We start from the raw sequence: 27,147 nt of genomic DNA on the forward strand, positions 1-27,147 counted from the left end.
CACCCCTAGACGTTTAACTCTCTTGGCAACAGAAAAACGCTAAACCAGGCAAAAACATGTTTAAATGCAGTACCGTTAACATGTTTCACTGCTCCTAAACTCTGCTGGACCTAAACTCTGGTAAAAGCCTATGTGTACATGGACAAATAGACTTTTATTGAGTTGAGTTCAGAGGCTTTGGCCAAAAAACCCCCGAAAAGCAGTGTACATGAGGCCTTAGAGGCAGGAGCCTAAATAAGTAAATTAATATTCTGGGCAATGAAATGAGTATATGCTCAAGTGCTTGATGTGCTTAAATGCATTTGCAAAAATCTGGCTACAGGTGCATTTTTGACACTGTTTTTCTCCTGCTAATGGTCATGAGACCTTAGTGCTGTGCATAACCACTCTCCAAACAACATTTGGCTTCTTTTAGGCCTAGAAGCAACAAAGTAGTTCACTGCAAAATGCTTCTCCTGCTTCTTCATTACATTATTAATTATTATTATAGCACTTATGCTATTATGTAATTATGGCTATTACACAGCCTCTGTGTACTTCAGTTATGGAGAGATGAACGTCAGGCAGCATCTACAGGTTACAATAGAGACTGCGGGGTTCATATTCAAGCTGTCCTAACCCTAAATAGTCTCATTTCATAAATTTATTTAAAATAGGTTATGTAATTGTTATATGTGCTTCAACCAGGTAATCCAGAAGGAACGCAAGCAAAAGAACATGCTTCCTGTAACAACACATAACTCAGTGCAGAACTCTTGACACCTAATGACAAACTGATACTTTATTTGCAAAACAGGAATACATGAACAAGCAACGCAAATACAATTATGTACCTCACACATCGAATGCATTGTTCTACAAATGGGAATCACACCATGGGGTTGATTTTCTAAAGGAGAGAATGTTCATTTAACTTAGAGAATAAGGTAAATCTGCATTCACTTTAGTCATCCAATTGTGTGCAGAGAAATTTAACCACTTTAGTGGTTTTTGGCTTTCTTTGGATTGGATGGATAATATAAATACATATTTGCTTCATCCAGTAAATCCGGCCATACATGGATCAAATTTTGATCCATGTATAAGCTTGCTGGTTGTATACAAGTTGATCTATCAATATATGATCTGTAATAGTTTGTTAGGACAGACAGAGTGCACATCCAGTTTACAATTGATAATAAGATTTGCCAGCACAGTACAGACAGGGTTAATTTTGGTAAAAGTAACTCCCAAGTTCCTTTCTTAACCACTTCAGCATTTTAGATGTGTCTAGTATGTCCAAAAGGTTAAAACAAGCCCACACAGCAGCTGTGAGCTTGATTCAGTATTATGCAGCAAGCTCCTGACATTTCTGTAAAAGTCATCTTGGCAGCTGGTGTGAACAAGTCCTCAAAGAATATCAAACCTGTACACTTTGTCATCCATTGGAATAAAGGTTCTGCATATCTCATGATATATGTACTGAATGTTGTCCATTAGACTCTATTGAAGAAAGCCAAAAGGTGGAATCAGTCCAAATGAAAAACAAGAAATTGTTCTAAGAGAGAGTGAGAGCATTCTGATATTAATATAACCAATTAACATGCAAAAAGAGAGTGAGTGCTATGTAAATCTAACATCTGATGTCCACAAAGGCTATGGGCTTGATCTAATATAGTGTGAAGTAAGATAAGGTGGAGGAATCTCCTCTGTCATCTACTGTATTCAAGCATCCACAGCAACCATTTGTCTGACCATTTTCCACCCGCGTCCATTGATGTTTCGGTTGAGTTTTGTTGATCTGTGTGGTACCAACAGGGCCACTCATGGCTTAAATTTTGTCTGATTCAGCAAAAATCATCTAACATCCAAGCTGTGTATGGCCAGATTTATTTATAGTAGTGTATGTGTAGGCAGGTAGAAGTATGTTCTAGTTAGGTGATGCCCCAGACGGGAGGGTAATGGTTAATGCCTTTCCTGGTTCTTTAGGTTTTGACGGGTTATCTCTAGGCCAACTGATCCTGTTATATAAAAGAGGGACAGTGGTCTGAAAGAGGAAGTCCCAGGCCTGAGAGCCCTTGAGAAAGAGAAGATCAGAGGAACCGCAACTGGGAGGAATGCAAGAATGTCATCTGCTACTGCCGTAACATAGAAGGTCCTCTGCACCTGTGGTTTGCCCCAAAGATACCAGTTGCTGGCGAACACTTCTGATGGGCTTGTGTCTCTACATAGACTTTACCTACTGCAGATATGCTGGGGCAGTACATAGCCTGAGTTAGGAGTCGGGACAAAGGCACAATTCTGTTTTGCATGTTGGGCATTGAGGTGTTCATTCTGCATTTTTCCACGTAAAGCTTTGAAACTTTTTTTCCCGCTTGGTTTGAAGTTACTCAAGGGGTGTAATGCAAGTAGCCAGCATCTATAGTCTAAGGTCTGGGTCAATGAACACACTCTGGTATGAAGACAGCTCCACAAGAGTTAACACAGTGTGGAGTGCAAGCAAGTGCTTACCTAGGGTAACAGAAGTTTATCAAGCAGCCTGTCTATAGCGTGTACCTGTTACAGGTGGAGCGGCCTCTAGCCAGAAGGGAGATGTTGTTGGCTCTCCTTCCACCACTGTCCATCTCTTATAGCAACAGGAGTGGACTCCCCATCCTGTAAAAAGGTACAGACGCTCACGAGTAAAGTCAAGTGCCTACACTAGGTGCACGGCAGGACCCACTCTGCTACTGGGGACAGTAGTGGAAAATGCTGGACATGTGGTTGTGGTCAGTGTTCAGCACAGCCCTCCTAATTGCAAACGGTAATGGAACGATGTACATTTTACATGGGGACCTGAGAGTTAACTGGAGAACCATTATGGTGCAAGTGTAGAGGACATTGATGAAAATGGAGTAAAGGTACCCCATGTGTGAGACAGTAACACTGTTACAGGTGCCTAGTGTAGTCCAGAAGAACCCATTCCAGGGGTAGTCCTCTCATGCAAACCACACTTGATGCCCAACAAGTTAATGGAGAACATGAAGGAAGTTTCGCCATTATCCAACTATCCCACCCCCCCCCACCCCCTTTTCTACATATGGCCAGCTTTAGTAGCTTTGCAAAGTCCAGTACACATGTACAGACATTTTGGTACATGTGTACTGCTACCTGTTCAACAAAATCCAGTCTTATGACCAACTTCTGTCAATTGGTCATGCTGGAAAACCAGCATTTGATCAGCACTTGTAGTAGCCAATGGTTGCGAGCTCTGATCAGAGTATTCTGAAGGGGGGGTGAGCCCCTGCTGTCAGAGTACAATAGCACAGCAGGAGAGATCCCCGCATAAACATCACTTGTGTTGAAGCAAGAATCTGTCACACTGTACATATATAATCAGCTCAAAACTTGAATTGTTGTACGTGTCCTTATTGGAGAGGTTTACCCTGACTTCCTGTCCTAGTAAAGGTGGTCATCAACACAGAGACAGAGAGGAACTCTCTTTGAAGGGAACAGGCAATTAAACACTGTATTTAATTATAACCAGGCTTACTGTCATTCTGAGTCCCTGTTGGAGAGCTTCTCCTCTCTTTCTGTTCATTGGAGCACAAAGTAAGGGAAAGGTCCGTAATGGAGACCTAGACATCAAACAATAAAACAAAACTTTTAAAGAGACATTGTCACTTTACCTGTATGGAAAAAATGTCAGTGTCTGTGCAAAGCCACCACCCAGACACACTGATACCCACCTCCCCAGCAATCCCCTTCTGTTTCTTTTTTGCATTGCAACTGCCACAACATACCTATAGGGTGTAGGGGAGCATGTGGTCTCCAGAACTGGACAACAAAGCAAGATGCAGCGGATGGTATTAAGACTCATAGGAGTGTAGCTGTGGTAAAGGGGTTACATTTTGATTTTCAAAACCAACAGAGAAATGACAGAGTTTCAGTGTGAACTCACCACAAAGTGCAACTGTCAGTGTCCTGTGTATACAGTAATCCTGGTGTTACATTCTGTGTTCTCCAGAGAACGTTGTAATAGTGAGCTGCATGAAATAAGCCATTAATAAATATTAATATAAATGACTTTATAAGCGTTTCGCTGTTTTTTTGTACAATGGGGTTAAAATAAAATATATGTTTTGAAAACGTAAATGCTTAAGGTAGATCTAAGCACAGTCATTAAAATCTCAAATAACCTTTAAAATGAAATTACCATGTTAATGTTATTTCAAAAGTGATTGTTCGTTATTTTTAATTCCCCTGGCTCTCATTGAAATATTAATTGGAAGTCCTGCTATGAAAGTCCTTGTGTAGGTACGTACAGTTATAGGACTACATTGCTCCTGCGTTGTCACCCTGTCACAAGGACACCAGATGGAGACTACAAGTGCCTGTTTTACCACAAACTATGCAAGCATGGTCCACTGTTGTCATCATAAAGAAACCCACCCTGAGATCTGCCAGGCAACCATCGCTGTAGTCAGGGGCGGAATGACAACTCATGGGGCCCCCGGGCAATAGAGGATCATGGGGCCCCTGTGTCCTTGCCCAAACTCAAAAATGCCTATGAAAAAGGTACCAGGGGCATCTCATGGGGCCCCCTACTGACCCCGGGCCCTCGGGCATTGCCCGAGTTTCCAAATGGTCAGTCCGCCCCTGGCTGTAGTGCATGTAGACAGGACTGTAAAGAGGCTGCAAGAGACCATCAGAACTGAGATGCAACAATGTAAGGGTTCATGTACACTGCAGCTGATAAACTCACATCAGGAGCTTTTCTGCATTTTTTTTTCAGCAGCCACTGAACTCTCCCTAATGTTTTCCTATATGTCCATAAACACATCGTCATTTACAGTTGTTTACAGGCAGTTGAGTTTACAGTCGGGTTTTTTTTAACGCACCAAACTAGCTTTCAGGAATAGATTTTATCAGCATTTCAAACGGCAAATGCTTGTAAACGCGTGTAAACACAGCTAACCGCCTTTATAAGCATTTGCGTTTAGAAGCGTTTTTTAACTGCTCCATATCCAGATGCTGTCCAGAGCCTTTTTTCATCATCAGAAATGCATGCAAAGCATTTTCCATGTATTCAAATGGACCCGGTGCACCAGTGCAGTCAGTTCCAGGTTTTATGTGAAGGAAAAAATGGTAGAATGTGCTGCATTATGCTCATGATGGGATCCATAGTGAATACAACCAGAAAAGATAGGTAATCTCAACACATACTGCCCTCTCTGCTTCTGCTCTATCTATTTATCTCAAAATGTCTGAAATAATTAATTTTTTACTGTTTTTCAGTGCATTCTGGGCATTTTGGAAGGTCTCCTGATGTTATCTTTAAAAAACACTTCTACACGCAAACGTAGTATGCAAACGTGGCTAAACAGACGTTTTTTTAACCTATGTTTTCCAGCAGTCAGTTTCCATCGTTCAGAAGTGTTTTCCAAACGTCCCGTGTACATGAACCCTATGAAAAAAGTAAAAAAAAAACTGTTTTCTTTTTTTTAAAGGGCAATTTTATATGATATACAGGAAGCTATTTACTAAAACTGGAGAGTGCAAAATCTGGTGTAGTTCTGCATAGAAACTGATCAACTCCCAGATTTTATTGTCAAAACTTTATTGAACAAGCTGAAGTTAGAAGCTGATTAACTACCATGCACAGCTCCACCCAATTCTGAGTGCGCCAGTTTTAGTAAATCTTCCCTACTATGCTTTATAAACTTAGGGCTTGTTCACACAAGAATATGGTGCCTGAGAGCCACGTTCCCATGCGGCTTTGCGCACTGCATTCCAATCGCAATGGTTTTGCGATCTGCTGCGAGGGTCAGTTAAAGTTAACGACACCCTGAACACAGGTTACAAACGCATTGCATTGGCTCGCACCAGCGCTTACCAAACAGCATTATACAAAGTACCATGCGATGTGGGTGCCATGCGTTTAGAAAAAGTAGTGCATGTACTACGTTAAGCGTGGTGCGGTACGATTTCTAGCCCATTCAAATGAATGAGCTTGAAATTGCACCGCATAGATTCTCACAGGAATGCACAACGCATTCAGATCTTAGTATAGTGTGAACTGGCCATGTATGTCCCTCATTTGAGGTTTCACTGCCCACCCCCATAATCAATCTATGTAGTGAATCTAGCAACCATAGTAGTTCTTATCCACTCTCTTCTCAAATGGCTTCCCCAGTGCCATCCCCATGGGATGGAAAAGCATGCTGCAATTATAAAAAAAAAGGCATCATCGGTGACTGTCTTCCTCTTTGCTGGATCACCGATGACATCATGGGGTTTATTTACTAAAGCTGGAGAGTCCAAAATCAGACTCCCTTCTGCATAGAAACCAATCAGCTTCTAACCTCAGCTTGTTCAATGAAGCTTTGGCAATGAAACCTGGAAGCTGATTGGTTTCTATGCAGAAGTGAGTCTGATTTTGGACTCTCCAGCTTTAGTAAATTAACCCCCATGTGTCTCATCTCACGCATGCGCAGTAAATTACAGTCATATGCTTTAAAAGAAAAAAAACCTTTTCCACCCTGAAATCTTGTGGGATCTCAGAGGGAAGGTTTTTTTTTAATCAAATGAGTGTACAGTAATTCTCTCTTTCTATGACTTCAGGGTGATTTGGGATTAGCATGCAGAGCTGCATTGATTCCTGTCTTTGGAGGGATGTGTATTTACCAGTTTTAATCTGCTCTGATTTGTTCCTACAGCTCTGTGTCAGTGAACTGTGGCTGCAGGAGGAAAGAGCGCCAGCAGTGACTGGAACATGAGAGCCTATGGGTGACATCATCACTCTGGGAATCCACAGCTTTTTCTTAATGCTCCCTGAGCCGGAGTTGCAGGATCACATGACCGGACCAGGGCAGATTAAATATAGGTAAGTACACAGATCCTTTTTATACATTTTAGGCAAAATAGGTAGGAATAGAGGGGAGGGAACATTTTTAAGAATAGTTAAACTCAGGCTTTTCTTCCACTTTAAGTACTCATCTTTAATTCTAATACTTCCCAGCAATCCTGGGAAGTCCTTGTTCAGGTGCTTACTGCTATGGGTGACAACTGTCTCCCACTTGTGCACCATGCACCAGTCACCCCTGATTTAGACATGGTTGACACATTTATTTATTTTTGGTACTTATTTATTTCAGGTACTTAATTATGTTTTACATATATATTGTACATTCACATTGGTCCCTAACCCTCAAGGGGTGTAAAATCTAATTTAAAATGTTATGGTTATTTATTTCAGGTACTTATATAGTGCTATCAATTTACACACTGCTTTACATATATATTGCACATCAGTCCCTAACCCTCAAGGGGGGTATAGTCTAAGGTCCCTAACTTACATCCATACATACACATACTAGGGCCAATTTAGACAGGAGCCAATTCACCTACCAGCATTTCTTTGGAGTGTGGGAAGAAACTGGAGTACCTGGAGGAAACCCACACAGGCATAGGGAGAACCTACAAACTCCAGGCAGGTGGTGCCGTGGTTGGGATTTGAACCAGTGACCCAAGTACTGCCAGGCGGAAGTGCTAACCATATAGCCACTGTGCTGCCCAACACATGGAGCAGGTCCACAGTTAGGAAGCCAGTCCAGAGAAATTACATACAGACAATGCTGGAACATGCACATGTAGACTGGAAGTGGTTAAAAAAAAATTAACTGCTCTTAGAAAAACAAAGGTGACAAACTATGTTATGAAAAGAAGTCTGACAAATATTTATGATACACAGAATTTTAGCAATCTGAATATCCATTAAGGGTTTAGATATAGGTACTTTATTACAGTTATATGAGTGGACATAACCTGAAACATTTATAATAGGATATCATTCAATGTCCTCACTTTTATTTGGTATTAGTACTATGAACACCCTCTCCAAAAGAATAAGGGACTTCTAGGCAATGGCCATTTTTCCATGTCCTGCACTTCTCCAGAAGCCTTTTGCTCGGCCCTGACTACAGCCCCACCTCACTAACATTAAACAGTGCTGAAGGTGGCTATGTAACAGCATTAGAGCATACTCCTTCAGCTGTGGTTTTCCGCACTTTGGAGCTATTACTAATCCAGTCTTTTTGCTGTTTATTTTGCAGTTGCTGTTCTGCAGCCTACATGGACACATCAGTATAACAAGCTGCTCACTGCTGCAAAACTTGTAAGCAATGTCTCTCATTTGATAATCCCATTGATTGTGGACTGTTCTAGCATTGATTGTGAGTTGTGCCATCATTGCTCTTTCTGAATGATGGCATCATCTAAACCGCCAGCAAGTGGAGGAGCAGAGCATACAAACTGTGAGCTGGGGGGAGCACAGTGGTGTGTAGTACACAGTCAGACTAATCTACAGAAACTAGAGGGGGAAATGTCCACACTGCAATATTGACAGAATGTAATATTTACAATTCAGACGAGAACATGATAAAATTGTCAGAGATTTTTTTGACAATGTACAGAAAATAGAAGGTAAGACGGTATCCTTTTTCTCCAAAGATAATCCATACGCATTCACTACTTAATGGCCCTGCAATCTATTGTTCATGGAATTGTTTCCTACTGTTTCCTACTGTGTATGTCTGCCTCCTTGTAATGTCCTCTGTGTGCTCCTGAACCTCTCCTTTTCCCCCTTACTTACCTTTGTTTGGAATAACAGGCAAACGTTGGTTGTGGCCACACACACTGCTCTATGCTCACTGCAAATCCATAGTCCATCTCTAGAGTGAGCAAGAGACGATGGCTAAATTCCTGCATACAGTCGGATCATGAAGAATGAACATAGCCACCCTCTAACAGGAAAGATTAAGAAGTTAAGCCTTACAGAGGAACGGTGTTAAATAAATAGTGAAATCATTTTGCGAGCTCATTACCTGAATGTTCACCACGTGGCTTCTGTCCTTATAAAATGTTTTTATCTGACTTTAGCTGCAAAAAAAACAAAAAAAAATTGTAAACCCAAAAATGTTACTGATAATTTAAAAAGTTGACTGTAATGCCCCATTCACACTAGGATGTTTTGAATAGCGGGCAGAATTAACGCAATTATTCCCACAATTTCAAAATTTTCTGCTAAAATGACAGATCACACAACCATGTGTTAAGGTGCCATTGATTTCCATGGCACCGGAAAACGCAGTGTGGCTCTGCCACAATTGTCGCATGATAAATCACGGTGCAATCACAGCAAACTGCATTGCATGCCACCCAAAAGAAGTGAACTTTTTTGGGAAGACACATGTCATGTCATGTGGTTTGCTGCAATTGCAGCATGATTACCCAAATACTGATAGCTGATTGACATTAAAATGAATGGCACCTTAACTTGTGGTTCCATGATTTGACATTTTAGCAGAGCATTTTGAAATTGCAGGCATTATCATAGCGATTCTAGGGCCTAACAGACTGTTGACCTTCCTTTGTTTCAACTGATGTATTATGTGTCTATTGCAAGAGTCCACCTGATTGTACAGAAGCTGTGTAAGTGCATTGTTGCTCACTCATTCTTGCTAATTAATAGTACATCTAAACCAAGTCATTAAAATCTCATATAAACTGTAATGTGTAATTTCCAAAATTGGTTGTTTTTAGACTTTTTAAATCTGAAGCTTTCAATAAAATAATAGCTGTGATCCTGCCATGAAAGTCCCTGAGCAAACACTTCCTTTTATAGGGTGACAACTGTCTCCCAGTTAAGCTCCTGAATTGTAACCCTACAAAACAGTGACCTGGGCCAGATTAACTGACGGATCCGCCGCTGTGCTGTGCATGCGTCGCTGCCTAGTAACTGAACTCGTCCTGATCCAGGCTGTTATGTCTCTCACTCTCTGTTTAGACAGATGTGTCTGATCATATTCTTTTTACAACAGGTAGTAATAAGTAAGGTTGAGAGATGCTGTGTTTGATGTGCTAAGGTACCCTGGACCCTCCTTTCAATATTATGTTTACTATGCCATTGTGGTATACATGTGATATAATGTTAAAGTGGCTATTATTTTCCTAAATTTGGCAGGTTTATCATGTCATTATGATCTTAGAGGTCAAGAGGGAGTTTCCCTTTGATGTTTGCTCTTATCTGATTGGTGATTTAAATGCATGCCTGTTGCATTACATTGCATTTATTACATGTTTGACAAAGCAGTCCGTTGTGTGATCATTTTAATAAAAACCTTGTACTTTTTAATGGATTCATGGTAGGTTGGCAACATATGCATTTTTGTACGTTAATCACCAGTTAACCAACTGATCGTTGCTAAAGTACCCCCTCCCCCATGCTCCAGACTTACCCAGGTTGGGATGGGAAAATATTCATGATTATGAATTGTCACCTTGTGACAAGACTACAAGCAGTTGTTTTGACACACATCGGGCAGGCATGATCCACCCATCAGAAAACACGTTCAATGCAAAGATGCACGGCCAAACGGGAGCGAGTGCATATAGACAGGAAACGGCCAAAAAGGGCTGGAGGAGAATTCTAAGAAGAAGAAAAAAAGAAAAAAAAGTGAATACACTATTTTATGAAAACAATTATTATGATACACAGTACACATGTGAATCTGTAGCAGCCAATCACATTTAATTTACTGTAATCAGATCCATTAAGATATTATTTTTCGGATTGGGTTATTATGGGTTACTATGCATTGAACATCCTCATTTATCTTTGTTAAGCTACATGTGATATCTTTAACCACTTAGTAGTGAGATTTTAACCTCTTGCTGACTTCTGTGAAATACATTGAGGTCAATCAATAAGGCAGTACAAAGAGCAAAACAAAGTGCAGAGACCCATGACAACAATTTATATCACCAAAATATCAATTCTGATGTGGTTATTTCCATTTGCTCTTTGGTATATTAACATGCACCAACTAAAAATGCTAGTTACCTGGCGTACCTGACGTTTAGTCACTGAAAGGCACCCCAACACACAAGTACAGTAGGTGCTGACACATGTGCTCTGCAGTGCAACATACTGCAATCCACATTGTCATGTATTACATTGTCATGTAATACATTAAAATTAAGCTTGACTCTGGTTTTGCATTGTGGTGTGCTGGCAGCCTAATCAAAATAAATGGGCTGTGTTCATGCAACACATGCTAACATGCATGCGGTACAGCACTGTAATACAATGCTACAACGTGAAGGGGACCTACGATATTTGCCCTTTAAGATATTTTCATATATTAGTCCCTAAAGCTGGTAATACACTTATAGATATCAGGACTATGGGCTGAACAAAAAAAAATCCAACAGATCACTCTATCCATGCTAGATACTGTGGATAGATGGATCATCCATTCCTGCTATTGTGATCTCCAAGGGGTAGTGGTAGAGGGGCACTGGACACGGATTTTTGCGGGTTAAATTACATATAGAGTTATTACTTGGGCCCAATTGGCCTGTATTTGGCAGCTCATCATCTGTTGGGTTCAGTCACAGTCATCTGACAATAATCCACCAGCTCCTTCAACAAAAGTTGATTGTTCAATTGACTTTTATCAAGCTAGTTGGTATCAACAGGTAAATATATAGCTCGAATTTCACCCAATTCATTATTAATCAGTGGAGATTCAAGTCGTGTAGTTAAAGTACACGTTCAGGCAAAACCTACTCCCACCCCATTCTAAGCCTATTCTATCTAACCCTCTAAATAAAAGATCCCAAAAAGTACTAAAAAACACGAAGAAAACTGGGCGTTCAAGGATGACTAATACTTACCTATTCTGAAGCTGCCCTGGTCACATGATCAGCTGTCAAAAAGTGTGGATAGATGGATCATCCTTGCCTGCTATTGTAATCTCCAAGAGGTAGTGGTAGAGGGGCACTGGATACGGATTTTTGCAGGTCAAATTCTGTATCCAGTCATTACTTGGGCCCAATTGGCCTGTGCTTGGCAGCTCATCGTCTGATTAGCTGCAGTCACTGGGCATCTGACAATTATACACCAGCTCCTTCGACAAAAGTTGATTGTTCAACTGACTTTTGTCAAGCCAGTTGGTATCAACAGGAAAACCTATAGCCAGCTGCTTAGACAAAAGTTGATTGTTCAATTGACTTTTATCAAGCCAGTTGGTATCAACAGGTAAACCTAAAGCTCGAATTTCACCCAATTAATTATTAATCAGTAGAGATTCAAGTTGTGTAGTTAAAGTACACCTTCAGGCAAAACCTACTCCCACCCCATTCTAAGCCTATTCAATCTAACCCTCTAAATAAAAGATCCCAAAAATTACTTTAAAAACAAAGAAAACTGGGTGTTCAAGGATGACTAATACTTACCGATTCTGAAGCTCCTCTGGTCACAAGATCAGCTGTCAAAAAGTGTGGATAGATGGATCATCCTTGCCTGCTATTGTAATCTCCAAGAGGTAGTGGTAGAGGGGCACTGGATACGGATTTTTGCAGGTCAAATTCTCTATACAGTCATTACTTGGGCCCAATTGGCCTGCGCTCGGCAGCTCATCATCTGATTGGCTGCAGTCACTGGGCATCTGACAATTATTGACCGGCTCCTTCGACAAAAGTTGATTGTTCAATTGACTTTAGTCAAGCCAGTTGGTATCAGCAGGAAAACCTATAGCTCGAATTTAACCCGGTGCATCGGCAATCAGCGGAGATTCAAGTCATGTAGTTAAAGCGCTAGTTCAGGCAAAACCTACTCCCACCCCATTCTAAACCTATTCTCTCTAACCCTGTAAATAAAAGATCCCAAAAATTACTAAAAAACAAGAAGAAAATAAGCATTCAAGGATGACCAATAGTTACCGTACCTATTCTGAAGCTGCTCTGGTGTGGTCATATGATCAGCTGTCAGCGGCGGCTTCCGTGTAAAGGAAGAACAGCTGACAATGGATGCCCCATAGTAAGTCAATGCATGATGTCATCTCCTAAACATTTCCAGCCATTGTCAGCAATCTTTCTTGTATACAGAAGCCACCGCTGGAGACTGGACTGGAGCGGCTTCAGAATAGGTAAGTATACATATCTTCTTTACAGGGTTAGATAGAATAGGTTTAGAATGGGGGTGGGAGTGGGTTTAGTGTTAGTTAGGTTTTGCCTTAACTTTCACTTTAAGCCATATTACATAAGCCTATCTGTTGCTTTGTTTCTTTACTGAATACAGACTGACAGACACACAGATCTAAAATATATGTCTGTCTATGTATATGCCTGTTTGTTGATCTACCTGCCTTTTGCTTAGTTAATGTAATTACATACTGTATTGTCTAAGCAAATTGCCCATTCTCTATAGCCGTAAATAGTCCACATACGCGGGAGCGTTTTGGTTAATGCTTTCAAATATCATTGGAATGCTCTGTATTTTAATTACCAGTGATTTCCATGCACTAACTACCTTATTCTGTAGATTTATCTTTGGTTGAGCACCTATATTATCCTTGAAATAGGTGGGTTAGTTGCCTCATTAAAATGATAAACTGTTTCTTTGCACATGTAATTATACATGCATTTTCTAAGCACGGCTGTAGAGTGACATAACAGCGAGAAAGAAGACTCTGAAGTGCATCATGTTGCCGCACAAATGTAATACATGATCAGCTCATGGTAATAGTTACAGTATCACAGCTTGATAACTGCTCTGTCTTTGGTTTAAAGCCATTTGGATTTCATACTGCTGGTAATGGGTCCCTTCTGCGCACAACACTAAGCAGAAACACATCACAATGGCATCATAAATTATATGCAACACAGCATGGTGACTTTGGGGTTTACAGTGACACCTACTACTATCACAGATAATCTATAGTGCAAGCTGTTATATTAAACCTCACAGAAAGTAGAGCTGATTAAATTACTGGTTCTCCAGGGGGAAGATATTGGGGAAGTATGATTCTTTGGCAAGCCGTCTCAAGCTGACATTTCTACAGCTTCTCTACGGTTCCCCTGTTCTGTGGTTGTAGTAGGTTTGAACTCTAGATCAAATCATTAAACTTTTTTGGCCCTAAGCCTGTGAGAGAATGAGGGCCTCCTTCTAAATAATGCTAGTTGCCTGGCTGTTTTGGCTTTATACTTTGAGATATTGAACCCAAACAAGCATACAGCTATCAGAACTTCTGCTCTTCGTGCCTGTGGATAAGGGACTCATAAAGTACTAAAGGCACAGGGGTTGATTTACTAAAGGCAAATAGGTTGTTCACATTGAAAGGGAAGTTGCATTTTGCGCAGGAGTTTGCCCCCAGAGCTATGCAAAAACGGTGAAATTTCACTTTGCAAAAAATACCCGATCACATGCAAGGAAAATAACAAAAACAAAGAATTTCACCTCATTCACTAAGCTCTGGGACAAAGTGAACAGCCTATTTGCCTTTAATAAATCATCCCCACTAGATCAGCTAGACTAGAATTTAGCATGCTGTATGTCAGCCTCCAAGGGCTAGCAGCACCTTCCATGCATACAAATGCCTACCACTATAAAAAAGGACGTAGCATTAAAGTGTCTTTTAAAGTGACTGTTCCTTAAAAAACAATTCTGGCAAACCCTGCCTGCAAGTAAAGACTCTTAATACATACTTCTCCAGCATGCAGTGCTTATTTCTTCCTCTTTAAGAGCTGTGGCTTGTGGAAGAATCTTTAGCTTCCTACACTTCTCAGTGATTGCATCCTCTGCCACATGCTGTGGTTACATCCACTTGCTGCTACACCACGGCAAAACACAGTAGTGATGTAATACTGGAGGGAGGAACCAAAACGCGCAGTAGAAGAGTCCAATCCAATCTACCAGATGCAGATATTTCTGGGGCATACCTTTTGGAAAGACTTAAGAGATGACTTGCCACAGAGGAGAAAGGCAGGTTTTGGAAATCTTTTCTTTACAGGCAATTTATTTTTTAAAAAATTTCATTCAAGCAGAACTTACTCTAGAGGATAAACAAATCATGATGATATTTCCATTGCAGCAACTTAAACTTTGCTACCACTGTTGCTAAATCAATGCATAACCAATGCAGATGGGTTGATTTACTAAAACTGGACTATGGCTGGCTTTGGAGAGCTGGATTTATAGACAACTGTACTTTCATCTTCCCCTCCCTTAAAAAAGACTAAACCCAAATCCCGGCCTTTTAATCTATCAGAACAAGTGGCTACATTCACAAGAAATTATTCCTAAGAGTTGAGTCTCTGAACTATGAACCATGGGGGTACACAAGAATATATAGCCCACCACACTGCAATCCCCAGTGCATGCGCACAATATTGCAAAGTATAGCGCCATATGACAACTAACTCTCTTTGCACAGACTGCTCACTCTCACTAAAATACTACAACACACCCTGACAAACGGCTGGTGGGAACCCACCCTTTTATAATGCAGGGACTGGCACATAACCACGCGCACCATAGTTGAAAGGGTTATTTACTAAATCTTGAGAGTGCAAAATATGGTGCAGTTCTGCATAGAAACCAATCAGCTTTTTTTGTCAAAGCTTAATTGAAGAAGCTGAAGTTAGAAGCTGATTGGCAGCAATGCTCAGCTGCACCAGAATTTTCACTCTCCAGTTTCAGTAAATACACCCCACTGTCTGTCTATTATGCACACCACTGTACTGGCCATGAAGTCTACTAAACCTATTAACTAAAAGTGGGCCAGCGTAATGTGTTTTGTGCATCTGAAAGTCAGGGGATATATTAGGCAGCAAGTGCCTGAAGTTGATGTGTTGAAAGCAGAAAAATAGGCATGGAAGTTTGTTGTGTATGGGACTGTGTAGTCGCAGACCAGTCAAGATGCCCATGCTGACCCGTGTCCACAGCCAAAAGTGCCTACAATGGGCATGTGAACATCAGAAATGGACCACAGAGCAATGGAAGAAGGTGGCCTGGTCTGATGGATCATGTTTTCTTTTACAACATGCGGATGGCCAGGTGTATGTAATTGGAAGAAGGCAAGCCGGAAGAACTAGTGTGATGCTTTGGGTGATATTCTGCTGAGAAAGCTTGGATCCTGCCTGTTACTTGACAAGTACCACCTACGTAAACATTGTTGCTGACCAAGTACACACCTTCATGGAAGGGGTATTACCTGATGGCAGTGGCCTCTTTCAGCAGAATAATGTGTCCTGCTACACTGCAAAATCGGTTCAAAAATGGTTTGAGGAACAGAGTAACAAGTTAGAGGTGTTGACTTGGCCTCCAGATTCTCCAGATCTCAATCCAATTGAACATCAGTGAAAAGTGCTGGAAAAACTACTCAGATCCATGGTGAACCCAATCCCATTGGTAAAATGTTGCAATAAATAAAAAAGAACAGAAGGGGAAAAAAGTTAAATGTGCTTGCCTTAAACCCGGTTTGCATGCACATTGTGCCTATGGTGATGTCACGCTACATCTGGCAAGATTACAGAGACTGCTTAGTAGCGCAACTCTTACGAAAAGATGTTCCTGCACTGTGTGCTGGAACATCATCATACGAGATTTGAGCTACTCAACACTCCCAAGGTTCTTGTAGGAAGGAGCATGGTGTCACTGCCTAAAGTACAGAAAACTACCTGACGTATAGCAACCAATCAAAATTCAGTTCACTGAACACGGTTTCTGATCAATTGCAATGAGTTGTTACAATTTATTATGTTGCTCTTTGCCTCGCTGAATAACCCAGTTTAGCTCTAATCCTTCTCAAATTTTGGCAGCTACACTGTGTACCTAGGCGATCCACATTGTAACACGTGCTAGTGCCTCTGACACTGGAAGTGTTAATCTAATAAAACAACTGCGGATTTTAAAGGAAAAAATCTGATGAAAAAATTCTGATTTACTACTTAGTGAAAAGTGTAAGAAGCCCTGTTTATAGCAGAAATGTTTTCATAACACACAGCAGGCCACTCGCGTGTGTTATTTAACACCATCCTCAAATTAAGCAGCATATAGATAAATATAATTGCCGGCTAAATTTCCATCCCCAAAGTGGTCTTCTGGGACATATAAGCAGGGAAATGTTTTCCTAGTAGAATTATTTGTGGGAAAGGGGCAGAATAAATCCTTTTGGATCAAGAGATGTATGAGCCAATTGTGGCTGGTGGCTTGGGATTTTATGAAGCATCTTCTCATGCCAAGTACTGGAGGACAGGGAAGTTATAAAGAGTTGGAAATTAAACTGTACAACGAGATGCCATTAGCAACACGGAAAACTGATTCAGTGGAAGAAAAATAAAGCTCATATATATTGCAGAACTAGTAGGCCTTTATTCTTCTTATTGTACAGTGGATAGGATAGTAAATATGGCTCCAGTTCCATCTTCATGGTCCTGGATCCTGCAACATTGTTGTCATCGATGTGCTATGATATGATGACAGTTAAGCTTTATTTTACACCTAAATCAGAACTAAACCCACCTATCCTTTACAGCTAAGGAAGCTGCCATCAGTTTGATCTGCAGTTGCCATTGGTGCGCACATGTGATCAGCTCTGACACCATTTCATGGCTTGACAGTATATTTGAAAACTAATGTAAGCACACAAGTAAGTGCAACAGTTAGGCCTCATGCACACGGGAAGAAAAAATACCACTTTTAGAGGTATGTATAATTTTTTTTATGCCTCTGAATGCAACTCTGAATTAGCCAATGAATCCATGCTCATTGTATTCGACTTTAACATTGAATGTTTCGGGAAACCTTTAAATGGGGGGAGGGGGGGTAGTTCCACTTTAAAGTGGTTCTAAAGGCTAAAGTTTGTTTTACCTTAATGCAGGGTGGATTTGATTTAAATCAAACTGATTTAAATCACGATTTAAATCACTAGTCAGTAAGGCTTGATTTAAATCCTAGTTTTCTACATAAAGACTAATTCTTGCTGGTATAACTTTAATATGCAAGTAGATGAAGATTTTTAGAATAACAACTTTTCGTATTAGTTTTTTTATCCCCAGTTAATAGGTTAATCATTCATATTTGGACAACTTTTCTGTTGTACTTAGGAAGGAGAAAAATAATCATTACCTTAATAATAACAATTTAAATAGATTTATTCAACTGAAACAATAACATTCCAGCATATGTTATTTGCTTAAACAAACATTCATGTTTGTTAACTAATTTGGCTAAACAAAATATATATATTTTAAGAAACTTAAGACTGTCAGCCCCTTCCTCCTCACACTTAGTTTCACTTTCTTCTTGTGCAGATCTATTCCACTCCAAACAATCAGAAAAATATTGTTTCTATTCTATTCACTGAACTTCTTGAAACTTAGCACTGAAGGGGTTGATTCTGTATTCATAGGTTTGTAGAAGTTAGGATTAAGGTCTTTTTCTTAACTCTGTTCATGTTATAACATTTTTGCTGTGAAGAAGAGGCATGTGATCTCCGCTGAGTCACATTTAGTTTTGAGAACTGCAAAAGTAAACCAAGCATCTGTGATAATATCTTGTAGACAGAGAAACTGCCCAATAATCTTACAAAAACCTCTGGAAGAGCATGACATTGTGAATGGATTAATGGAATTTATTTACCAAAAAAATTAAACATATACAGCCTTATTCTACATAATTAAAAAACGAATCTTTATTTCATGATGGAATAACCTTTGGATGGTAATATATTTTCCTCAAAAAGCATTTTATTTTAAAAAATCAGATTTAATTAAAAAAAAAATCAGATTTTTAAAAAAAAAGCATTGAATTTTATCCACCCTGCCTTAATGTGTTGCTAAACCCACAACAGTAAAATCTGTCTGTATATGCAATAAAGCATGCTTGTTATACTCACTGTGGAACCTAAGGGCTTAATCCTCTGCATTGTGTAAAAATGCAGAGTTTGGTCCTGTTTTCTCTGCCCCTCCCCTTGTTTAAATGTCCACCTGATGGACACACATAGCCTGGCTAGGGAGAAAACCCACACATCTGCCCCCATTGCAAGAGCTTGCTATGGGGGCAGACACAGAAGAGGAGGAGCCCACAGCCCTGGTAGAGGACCCCAGAAGAGGAAGTTCGGTGCTGATCTTTGAAATGCTATTGCACAGAGCAGGAAAGTCTAACATATTTATTATTTTAATTTAAAAAAAAAACTTTACAATCATTTTAAAGCTTAACACCAGTTTTCCAGAAAAGAAAAATTTGAAAAAAAAAAACATCCAGCATGTGTGATGATATTCCCACTATATCTGGCACTGTTACTGGGAGACTAAATGCTCTGTGATCCAGTGACTGCACTCTTCTGGGCTGAATAACACCAACTATTTTTCAGTAACATAGAAAGATAAACTCCTGAACCAAGAAGTTGAATTACTTATTTATGGACAGCGTGTGTTACCTGTCTAGTTATGCAGGATTACGGATTCTTTGGCAAGTAAAACTGAAAGTATATGCAAAGAAATCAATCAGTTTGCAGGTTTTACCCCTGGTTCACATCTGTGCGGGTGGTGCTGCTGCGGATTCCAGAGGAATGCGGACCCGCGGGCGGGTGCCATTAATTCTAATGGCACTCCACCCACACTGGAAATTGCAACCGTACTGGGAACCTTGGTTCCCGTGCGGGCTGTGTTTTCCGAAGAAGTGCAGGGACTTCTTCCCTGAGTGTCCTGAGGCACAGGAGTCCATTCAAATGACTGGACTCTCATGCCCACATAAAACGCGGCCCGCAGGAATGCGGAGATGTGAACCTAGCCTTAATGCCAAAGCTTAACTGAACAAGCTGAGGTTAGAAGCTGATTAGCTATCATGCACAGCAGCACCAGATTCCGAGTGCACCAGCTTTAGTAAATATCCCCCATAGTATGCATTTCTACTATGTGTATTATTATTTGCACAAAGTTTTGCTTTAAAGTAAACTGCCTGAATAAATTCTTGATTTTGCACCCTCAAAAGGTTATTTTCATAACTTGTTAATATGCACAGCATATTTGCACATTATGATTGACGTACCTAAGAAAGGAGTCCTCACTAGCACTGAAATATCAGTGCTGCCCTCCATTGCAGGCACTTCTATTTTCTGGTCATCTTCCCAGAGAGAAGTTTTTGGCCTCTAGCTTGGCTGGGCCAGGATTATGTAACTTCCTTTCATGTGCATTTTGTCTTGGCACACAATCATGCTGAGACTGTACACCGTGCTGCACATGCATGGCTGAAGCTGGCCATAGATGGTTCAAATCTCTGCCGCTTCAGCAGGGAGTGGCCAAAATCCAAGCCTTCAACGGCAGGCTGATTGTACCCAAGTTGATCTATCGATTTATTTGGGTACAACAAGCATGTCAGATTTTTGGAATGTGATTATTGCCACTGGCTATAGACACTTCTCCCAAACATTGTAGCTCCGAGAGAGGGATTCCCCCATCAACACTGACTGTGTTGCAAGAAAAAAATCGCATCATCTATGGCCTGCCCTAGTGTAAAGAAGGTTTTTTCAAACTTTTGACTTTCCTGGGCCACATTGGAAGCAGAGAAATTGTCTTGGGTCACACATAAAATACACTAACAATAAGGATATCTGATGAGCAGAAAAAGTTGAAGCAGATCACAAGTTAACGATCACTGATACAGGTAATCTACCTATCTGAGTAATAAAAACTTAATTTTTTTGTAATATTTTTTGTTATAAAAGTAAAAACGGCAGTATAGAACTAGTGTGATATTTGAAGCTGTTTTTGATAAACTAATACATCAATATCTGATTTGATGGCTGTAGTAGCAATTCTCAAGAAATCTCAAGGTGTTCATAAGATATTTTGGTTCTAATTTTGCCTTTCACATGCTTAAAAAATAGTTGCTTACTATTACAGACAACCTGGCACACCGCCTGGGTGCTTCCATCAGAGAACTGCTTCCTCGCCGCTGGGACACAGGACCAAGGTATTATAGCTGGGCATTGCATCCAAGAACTAGACAACACTAGCTTGGGTACAACAAGGAACTCAACTTTATTGCAAATTCACACAGAATTTATACCACACAAAATCAGATAAGAGCTTGATCACATGATCCTAAACAATGCAACCTGTAAAAGGTAAAATCATCAGTACATCTAACAGTACATCTAATAAACAGTTAACATTTAACAGTGATCTAATCAAACAGTAATAGAATTAACAGCTATAAGCTAACAGCTAACAGTGATCTAATTAACAGTAAGGTCATCAACAGCCTAGCACCCACACCAGCCAGGAGCCCACCCTAGACAGCCTGGCAACAAGCCCACATCCCTGGATATACAAAGTACATTACACTTGCTGTCTTTCAGGTGTTTGCCTTTCACTTGTATAATCTGTCCACTAGAAAAGTCATCATAAAACAAAACTCATACAATATTCCAACAGTCTGAAAAAGTGGAATTCATTAATCTTCATAGATTTGTTGAGGGAGGTTGGTGATAAATATTTCTGTCCCAAGTGGAGGAATTTCTCCAACCCAGTCTGCAGGAGGGCCACCATATTTCCTCTGACCATTAACCTGTACCAGATCAATACTACACCTTTCCATCCACTCCAGAAGGGAAGTTTTATTGTCTTTATTCAGATAATTAATCATGCCTTGCTCTCACGTTATTATCCATCATCACAGACTGATCCGCTCTCTCCATGTAATCAGAGGCTGACCTGAGTTCTTTTCCATGCTCTGACCGGGAGAAGCAGACAAAATCCCTGGTCTCCTCTATGGGCCATAATCAGTGGGTAAAAGGCTAGCCCCTAGTCCCCCCCAAAAACCCCCTCCCCCGTATGGTATGTTGTCTATTACACACATAAATAAGTGCTGCCGCAAACTGATAACATGAATAAGGCGTGATTGTGAAGAGTGGAATATTTTACTTTGGAAAGATAAAACTTATAAAAGTCCAGTAAAGAAACACTGTAAAATTTTTCTTCAGCCGCATGTGTTTGCTAAGTGTAAACACATTTGTACAAAAATTTAAAGTAAGTTTACGATTTTGTGTTGGGCTGCATTCATAGCCATCTTGGGACTCATGGGCCGTGGGTTGAACAAGAATGGTGTACAGTTTTAAAAAAAAATGTTGGCAGTTAGGTAGAGGTTTCTGTGGCAGAAGAGACGACAAGCAGGCTAATCCACATTAATCGATGTACCCTGCAAATCTCTATACTGTATATTCATCAATGTTATTCTTTGACAGGGACATGTACGTACCTTATAAATGACTATGGGAGTTATTTACTAAAACGGGAGAGTGCAAAATCTGGCTAAGCTCTGCATAGAAACTAATCAGCTTCCAAGTGTTATAGCCAAAGCTTAATTGAAGCTGAGGTTAGAAGATGATTGGTTCCTATGCACAGTTGAACCAGATTCTGAGTGAACCAGTTTCAATAAATCTACCCCAATGTTTCCATAAACCAAAGCATAATTTTGCTCTCCAGAAGATACGCTGCTTTTTTATACAGATGTGGGTCTGCTCAATTTTGATGCTACTTCTACTTCCCTGGCTGTTATGTTTCCCCACTTCTTGCAATAATTGTCAAGTCACAGATCTCTAACATGAATACAGATTAGTAAATAGTCAGAGGTTCTCATATGTGCATGTGTTCGGGGCAACTAACTTTAGGTACTGGAGCAACATGGCAACCAGGCATAAGCATTTTAAGGATGTCAACAATAGCAGTCTACCTATTTTTTACTTACTTGACAGGTTTCCTTTAACAAGATTGGCAGTTTGAAGGGAGTACATGATCCTAACTTTCAAAAAGTTATCCCTACAGTAATGAATGAGTAGCAGAACGACACTTTGACTGATATACATTATCACCATAATACAAGTAATAATGATGGTGTGTTATCTTCTCTTATATGATTCAATCAGTGTAAAAAATACAATTGATTCTAACTGAGGCTGCGTACTTTTAATCAAATATGGAAATCATTATTTGTCTCCAAAGAAAAGAAACATAATTCATTTTTAAAAAGTCTGAATTATATTGTTTGGAATGCTACAATATTACTATACTGCCAAAGCAGACAGTAATTGTATGAGACACTCCATGATAATGATTCCAATTAAGGACTGCATCTGCAAGGAGTTATAAAGCTCAACCTGTTTTTTTCTGTGGGTTCTACAGTCTCTTATCACAACCCAAAAACATTTGGGTAAGAGAACTGAATTATTTGGAGATAAACCCCACAGCAATTATAGGTTATGTATATCTAACAATATTACACTGGACCTTTTATCCAACAGCAGGGTCTAAGTATTCTGTAATGTGGAATCTAGCATCACTAAATAAATTCAATAAATAGACAAACATTATATAATAACTAAAAAAAAGGAACCTTATATATTAGGGACTATTATGATGCCAACTGGGAAGCTGTATGTATGCAAATTATGCCAGATTATATAAAAACATGTCTTTTATTTAAGCAATTCAGACATACAAAATTCTGGCACAATGACAAAACAGTCACAATATACAGGTGAAACTCAAAAAATTAGAATATCGTGCAAAAGTTCATTTATTTCAGTAATGCAACTTAAAAGGTGAAACTAATATATGAGATAGACTCATAGACTCATGAGATAGTTCAAGCCGTGAGTTGTCATAATTGTGATGATTATGGCTTACAGTTCATGAAAACCCCAATTCCACAATCTCAGAAAATTTGAATATTACATGCAATCAATAAAACAAGGATTGTACATAGAACAATATCGGACCTCTGAAATGTATAAGCATGCATATGTACTCAGTACTTAGTTTGGGCCCCTTTTGCAGCAATTACTGCCTTAATGCGGTGTGGCATGGAAGCTATCAGCCTGTGGCACTGCTGAGGTGTTATGGAAGACCAGGATGCTTCAATAGCAGCTTTCAGCTCCTCTGCATTGTTCAGTCTCATGTCTCTCATCTTTCTCTTGGCAATGCCCCATAGATTCTCTATGGGGTTCAGGTCAGGCAAGTTTGCTGGCCAACCAAGCACAGTAATCCCATGGTCATTGAACCAGGTTTTGGTGCTTTTGGCAGTGTGGGCAGGTGCCAAGTCCTGCTGGAAAATGAAGTCAGCATCCCCATAAAGCTTGTCTGCGGAAGGAAGCACGAAGTGCTCCAAAATCTCCTGGTAGACAGCTGCGTTGACCCTGGACTTAATGAAGCACAGTGGACCAACACCAGCAGATGACATGGCTCCCCAAATCAACACAGACTGTGCAAACTTCACACTGGACTTCAAGCATCTTGCAGTGTGTGCCTCTCCATTCTTCCTCCATACTCTGGGTCCTTGGTTTCCAAATGAGATGCAAAAGTTGCTCTCATCAGAAAAGAGGACTTTGGACCACTGAGCAACAGACCAGGTCTGTTTTTCTTTAGCCCAGGTAAGATGCTTCTGACGTTGTTTGTTGTTCAGGAGCGGCTTGACAAGAGGAATACGACATTTGAAGCCCATGTCCAGGATCCGTCTGTGTGTGGTGGCTCTTGATGCACTGACTCCAGCCTCAGTCCACTCCTTGTGAAAGTCCCCAACACTTTTGAATGGCATTTTCCTGACAATCCTCTGCAGGCTGCGGTCATCCCTGCTGCTTATGCACCTTTTTCTTCCACACTTTTCCCTTCCACATAACTTTCTATTAATGTGCTTTGATACAGCACTTTGGGAACATCCAACTTCTTTTGCAATTACCTTTTGAGGCTTTCCCTCCTTATAGAGGGTGTCAATGATGGTTTTCTGCACAACTGTCAGGTCAGCAGTCTTTCCCATGATTGTGATTCCTACTAAACCAGACTGAGAGACCATTTAAAGGATCAGGAACCCTTTGCAGGTGTTATGGCTTAATTAGCTGATTACAGTGGGACACTTTGAGCCTAGAATATTGCACCTTTTCACAATATTCTCATTTTCTGAGATTGTGGATTTGGGGTTTTCATGAGCTGTAAGCCATAATCATCACAATTATGACAAATCACGGCTTGAACTATGCTTTGCATGTAATGAGTCTATCTCATATATTAGTTTCACCTTTTAAGTTGCATTACTGAAATAAATGAACTTTTGCACGATATTCTAATTTTTCGAGTTTCACTTGTATATTAAAAAGAACAGTTTTCACAGAATACAGGCGAAAGAGGTCAGTTTTGTCCTAGTATGAAGTACGTTTTAGTCTACGCATTTTGTAGACAACATGCTTCTTGCTGGGTGTGCACCTTAACAGGGTAATATGATTATCTGCCCTAAATGAACTTATGTCCACATATATGGAGTACCTTTATTCTGGAATATTGAGAGGCTGTTTGGAAGATTTTCTAATTACGTGGGGTTATTTACAAAAACTGAATGCTGCAAAATCTGATGCAGCTCTGCATAGAAACCAATCAGCTTCCAGGTTTTATTGTCAAACCTTAATTAAAAAAACAGACGTTAGAAGCTTTTATTGCACAGTTGCACCAGACTCAGAATATGCCATATTACCATCATTGGAAGATTCCGTATTTGTCCTTTATTTCATCCGTTTTAGTCCCAGGATTGGTGTGGACAAAATGTATAGAGGGTTGGATTGACACTAGTCAGATTATTAATTGCGCTATGCGAATTAAAGGAAGTTTATATGAGGGGCCTTTTTATCCGTTTTCTGTAGTGACATTTGTGCTCTCCCTCCTTTTATATTTGGATGTTGATGACCTTTTAGCTTTAATTTATAAATTGCCTACTTAGCCATCATGTATATAACCAATTTGCATTAGTTATTACCAGTTTTTAATTTTGTTATTGATTTCTAAAGTCTTAGGCTTTTCCACGGGCTGGGTGGGTAGAGCTTCTCCCCAGTCAGAGGTATATATATATATATATATATATATATATACATATTACCTGTGGGTAAGTCATTGTGTGATTGATATATTCCTCTTTTCTCCCTCCCTAGTGTTCTTGACATTTATTCTGTTAGATACAATTGGTGTTTATTTTAATTGTCCTTTTGTTCTGTTATCTACATTTATATTTGGCATTTGTTTAAAATGTGCATGTTATTTCCATGTATATGTAACTATCAGTTATATCGCATTATTTTTGTTTTAGAGTGTATACTGTACATCCGGGATGATCAAATTGATATAGTAGCACCCAGGATCGTGAAGAAGTGGTGTTGTCTGAGAACCGCGTAAAACAAAGATTACTTCATGCTCGAATGCAACTGACTTATTTTGCCTTTATTCTTTCTAATATATATATATATATATATATATATATATATTGACAGGCTTGGCATTGTATCACAATTTTTAATAGTTGAATTGTTTAAAAAAAAAATATTTTTTATGATTTGACATTATCTGACATTATCTGTATACATACAACTTCCCGGTTGGCATCATAATAGTCCCTAATATATAAGGTTCCTTTTTTCTTAGTTGTATTTTCCCATGGAATCAAGCCCCTGGGATATTGTTATGATATTGCATTTTAGTTCCACCACACCCATACAGCATTTAAGACATTACATAATTACATGTTTTGTCGGTTCTATTTAGAATATAGAAATCTTACAGTTGAAATCCAGCTTAGGCAAAGAATAAAAAAATTATGTTGGCCAACAGTAGGTAAAAATAAATAATCAGCTTCTACTGCGATACCTAAACTATCAGTGATGTTCTCTACAGACTCATCTCGGCTCATCTATTCAGTGGCAGTGCTATCCTGGGTTGATTGACACTCAGAACCATTTAACCCACTTCCTGTTATCCTAGGGCGTCAAGCCCCCCCCCCCCCCCAAACCCTAAACACAGCAGAATACTACTGAGATTTAGGATCTGCCCACAGAGGTGAAGAGAACCCAACAGGGTGGAGCTACCTGGAAAAAGAATGTATTTCTGTTTAAAGCGTGCTCTTGAAGGAGGGGGACACAAATGATGTAATGGACTTTTATACATATACATACAGTATACATAAATGATGTATATGGACTTTAAAGTGGTTCTAAAGGCAGAAGGTTTTTTACTTTAATGCATTCTATGCATTAATAGAAAAAAACTTCCACTGTTTGTGCCTCTCTCCTCTTTAAACACTAACCTGACACCACTCTTGATTCAGTGCCGCTGGCAACCCCTCAATTCCTACATTCACGGGTTTAGCTGAGAGCAGTGTGTGAAAAGCGTGTGGACAGCTGTGGACACACACAGCCTGGCTAGGGATGAGCGGCTTGCTATGGGGGCACTTGGAGAAGTGAAAGTTTGGTGCTACTCTGGGCAAAACAAGCAGGTAAGTATAACATATGTGTTATTTTAATTTAAAAA

General features: G+C 39.9%; 1 long non-coding RNA gene across 3 annotated transcripts in view; it reads right to left on the reverse strand.

Annotated features, from left to right (window-relative positions):
- Positions 1 to 763: 763 nt before the first annotated feature.
- LOC149450785 (uncharacterized) overlaps positions 764 to 27,147 on the reverse strand; it is a 42,456-nt gene continuing 16,072 nt past the window's right edge. The window contains exons 2-8 of one of the 3 annotated variants that reach the window (XR_016315207.1): positions 10,257 to 10,447; positions 8,844 to 8,898; positions 8,612 to 8,762; positions 5,359 to 5,425; positions 3,920 to 4,004; positions 3,512 to 3,596; positions 764 to 1,482 (exon numbers count right to left, since the gene is read on the reverse strand). This is a non-coding gene — a long non-coding RNA (uncharacterized LOC149450785). Of the gene's footprint in view, positions 1,483 to 3,511; positions 3,597 to 3,919; positions 4,005 to 5,347; positions 5,426 to 8,611; positions 8,763 to 8,843; positions 8,899 to 10,256; positions 10,448 to 27,147 lie in introns of all 3 variants that reach the window. The other 2 variants (XR_016315209.1, XR_016315208.1) reach the window with 2 other exon arrangements.

This window comes from Staurois parvus, unplaced genomic scaffold (genome assembly GCF_062004578.1).
Source record: "Staurois parvus isolate SC_StPar_1 unplaced genomic scaffold, SC_StPar_1.0 ptg000562l, whole genome shotgun sequence".
Taxonomy (NCBI): Eukaryota; Metazoa; Chordata; class Amphibia; order Anura; family Ranidae; genus Staurois; species Staurois parvus.